The 3,688-nt window shown below is 44.9% G+C and overlaps 1 non-coding gene across 1 annotated transcript; it reads right to left on the bottom strand.

Annotated features, from left to right (window-relative positions):
* Nucleotides 1-202: 202 nt before the first annotated feature.
* Nucleotides 203-309, bottom strand: LOC128579988 (U6 spliceosomal RNA). The gene has a single exon (XR_008378353.1). It is a non-coding gene; the product is annotated as a U6 spliceosomal RNA (small nuclear RNA).
* Between the last annotated feature and the right edge of the window lie 3,379 nt (nucleotides 310-3,688).

Here is a 3,688-nt window from a genome sequence, read left to right as displayed (position 1 = left end):
AAACCAAACACCAAAGCAGTGAAGCAAAGTGAAAGGAGTTTATTAAACAAGTTACCTCCAGACATGGAGGGGTGTGTCAAGAAAGATAAGCCAGCAATTGTACACTCCAGAAAGGGGAAGGAGCAGCACGTCCCAGTTATCTCCACCCATCTGTGGGGGAGTGGGGGTGGTGGTGTGTTTTTTGGGGGGAGTTTTTTTTTTTTTAAATATGGAACGCTTCACGAATTTGTGTGTCATCCTTGCGCAGGGGCCATGCTAATCTTCTCTGTATCGTTCCACTTTTAGTATATGTGCTGCCGAAGCGAGCACTTGGGGGGAGTTTTTATCTTTATTTCTTCAGACCCAGACGTGTCATGGCTTCCAAAGCCTACTGAGGGGCAAGCTGCAATGCTAATTTGTGGTAATGATGGTATAATAAAGTCAGAGTCATTTGAGGACACTCTTGTCCCCTACCTGTGCAGGTGCCTCCTGCAGGACTTTGCCAAGCGGGAACAAGCAAGGTGTATCTTCCTGGGTACAATTGTAGCGCGACCACAGCTTTTGTTTTCATTGATCTGTAACCCTCATTTTCTTCCTATTGTTTCCTGTCACCTGTGTTCTTTTCCGTGCCACCCGTGTTCCCTATCCTAATGTCCTGCCTCATTAGGAGGCATTTAATGTTAATAACCTAGAGAATGCAATCTCTCGCTCTCTCTTTTTTCCAAAATATTAAAGGGGTACAAATGTTTTTACATGGATAGCTTTTATAATGCTTGACTCAGGGCTATTAGTGTGCCTGTCACTGGAATACTGTTCATTGCACCTATTAGGTAGGGTTTTACTCCTTTAATTATCTCTCTAATTTCTTCCTTGGTTATTAGTCTGCTAAAGTTGTCTACTTTAATTTTGATACTTTACTATTTTTATTTTTATTTATTTATTTATTTATTTTTGAGACAGAGTCTCTCTCTGTTGCCCAGGCTAGAGTGCTATAGCATCAGCCTAACTTCAAACTCCTGGGCTCAAGTGATCCTCTTGCCTCCGCTCTCTCTCCCTGCCTCTTAGTAGTTGAAACTACAGGTATACGCGACAACGCCCAGCTAATTTTTCCATTTTAGTAGAGACAGGATCTTGTTCTTGCTTAGGCTGGTCTTGAACTCCCAAGCTCAAGGAATCCACCCACCATGGCCTTCCAGAGTGCTAGGTGTGAGTCACCATGCCCAGCCACAATTTTTATTTATAGTTCATATTTTGCTAGGAAAACATCTATTTCCTTTTGCCATTATAATGTATTACTATAATAGTTTTTAATAATAGCTTTAAGTAACAGCCATATCTATATTTATATTGCCTTTTTGCTTTCTTGCTTTGCTTTCTTTCCTCAGATTTGCCTTTAGTTAAAATTTTCCCGTTCTATTTTCCTTTTTATTTTGTCGCCCTCAGTAGAGTGCTGTGGCGTCACAGCTCACAGCAACCTCCAGATCTTGGGCTTAGGCAATTCTCCTGCCTCAGCTTCCCAACTAGCTGGGACTACAGGCGTCTGCCACAACGCCCACCTATTTTTTTTTTTGTTGTTGTTGTTGTTGCAGTTTGGCCGGGGCCAGGTTCGGACCTGCCACCCTCGGTATATGGGGCCGGTGCCCTTCTCACTGAGCCACAGGTGCCACCTTCTATTTTCCTTTCCAAACTAAATTTACTTTTTCTTTCTCTTTTATTCTTGTTTTGAGACAGAGTCTCACTGTTGCCCTGGGTAGAGTGATATAGTGTCATCATAGCTCTCAGCAACCTCAAACTCTTGGGCTTGAGCAATCAGCTTGCTTCAGCCTCCTGAGTAGCTAACTACAGGTGCCTGCCACAATGCTCACATAGTTTTTTATTTATTTTTTCCTATTTTTAGTAGAGATGGGCTCTTGCTCTTTCTCAGGCTGGTCTCAAACTTTTGAGCTCAAGCAATCCACCCACTTTGGCCTCCCAGAGTGCAAGGATTATAGGTATGGATCACCACACTTAGCTTTAGTTTTTCAGTATTTCATTAATGTCAGCTTAATTGTATTTCTTCCCTCTTTTTTCATTTGTTTTATTGCTGTTTTACTAATTTCTTAGGTTGAATATTTGATTCACTTATTTTATTTATTTTTTTTTTGTAGAGACAGTCTCACTGTACCGCCCTCGGGTAGAGTGCCGTGGCGTCACACGGCTCACAGCAACCTCCAACTCTTGGGCTTACGCAATTCTCTTGCCTCAGCCTCCCAAGCAGCTGGGACTACAGGCACCCGCCACAACACCCGGCTATTTTTTTGTTGCAGTTTGGCCGGGGCTGGGTTTGAACCCACCACCCTCGGCATATGGGGCCAGCGCCCTACTCACTGAGCCACAGGCACTGCCCGATTCACTTATTTTTAATCTTTTATTTATTTATTTTGAGACAGAGTCTCACTTTGTTACACTCAGTAGAGTGCTGTGGTACCACAGCTCACAGCAACCTCCGTCGCTTGAGTTCAAGCGGTGCTCTTGCCTCAGCCTCCTTAGTAGCAGGGACTACAGGTGCCCACCACCATGCCTGGCTATTTTTTATAGATGGGGTCTTACTCATGCTCAGGCTGATCTTGAACTCCTGAGTTCAAGCAATCCACGCACTTCGGCCTCCCAGAGTGTCAGAATTACAGGAGTGAGCCACCACACCTGGCCATTTTTGATCTTTTATTAATAATAAAAAGTATTGGGCAGCACCTGTGGCTCAGTCGGTAAGGCGCCGGCCCCATGTACCGAGGGTGGTGGGTTCAAACCCAGCCCCGGCCAAACTGCAACCAAAAAAATAGCCGGGCGTTGTGGCGGGCACCTGTAGTCCCAGCTACTCGGGAGGCTGAGGCAAGAGAATCGCCTAAGCCCAGGAGTTGGAGGTTGCTGTGAGCTGTGTGAGGCCACAGCACTCTACCAAGGGCCATAAAGTGAGACTCTGTCTCTACAAAAAAAAAATAATAATAATAATAAAAAGTATTGAAGCCTGGATGTGGTGGCTAAAACCTATAATTCCAGCACTTTGGGAGGCATAAACAGGAGGATTGCTTTCATCCAAGAGTTTGAAGTTGCTGTGAGTTGTGATGCCATAGCACTCTACAGAGGGCAAGAAAGTGAGACTGTCTCAAAAGAAAAAAAAAAGAAAGAGAAGATCCCATTTCTAGTGATAATAATTGTTTAGAAAGGTAAAGTGTCTAGGCTGACCACAGTGGCTCACACCTATAATTCTATCTCTTTAGGAAGTGGAGGCATGAGGTCAGGATTGCTTGAGGCCAGGAGTTTGAGATTGCTGTGAGCTATGATGATGCTACTATACTCTAACTGGGTGACAGATCAAGACCTTGCCTCAAAAAATAAATAAGTTTTAAAAGGCATTTAAGGTTTTTTGTTTTTTTTTTTGTAGAGACAGAGGCTCACTTTATGGCCCTCGGTAGAGTGCCGTGGCGTCACACGGCTCACAGCAACCTCCAACTCCTGAGCTTAAGTGATTCTCTTGCCTCAGCCTCCCGAGTAGCTGGGACTACAGGTGCCCGCCACAACACCCAGCTATTTTTTTGATTGCAGTTCAGCCGGGGCCGGGTTTGAACCCACCACCCTCGGTATATGGGGCCGGCGCCTTACCGACTGAGCCACAGGCGCCGCCCAAAAGGCATTTAAGGTTGTCTAGCCCAGGTATCATGGTGGGCACCTG

This window comes from Nycticebus coucang, chromosome 2 (assembly GCF_027406575.1).
Source record: "Nycticebus coucang isolate mNycCou1 chromosome 2, mNycCou1.pri, whole genome shotgun sequence".
Lineage (NCBI taxonomy): Eukaryota > Metazoa > Chordata > Mammalia > Primates > Lorisidae > Nycticebus > Nycticebus coucang.
This window is presented reverse-complemented; position numbering and strand designations above follow the sequence as displayed.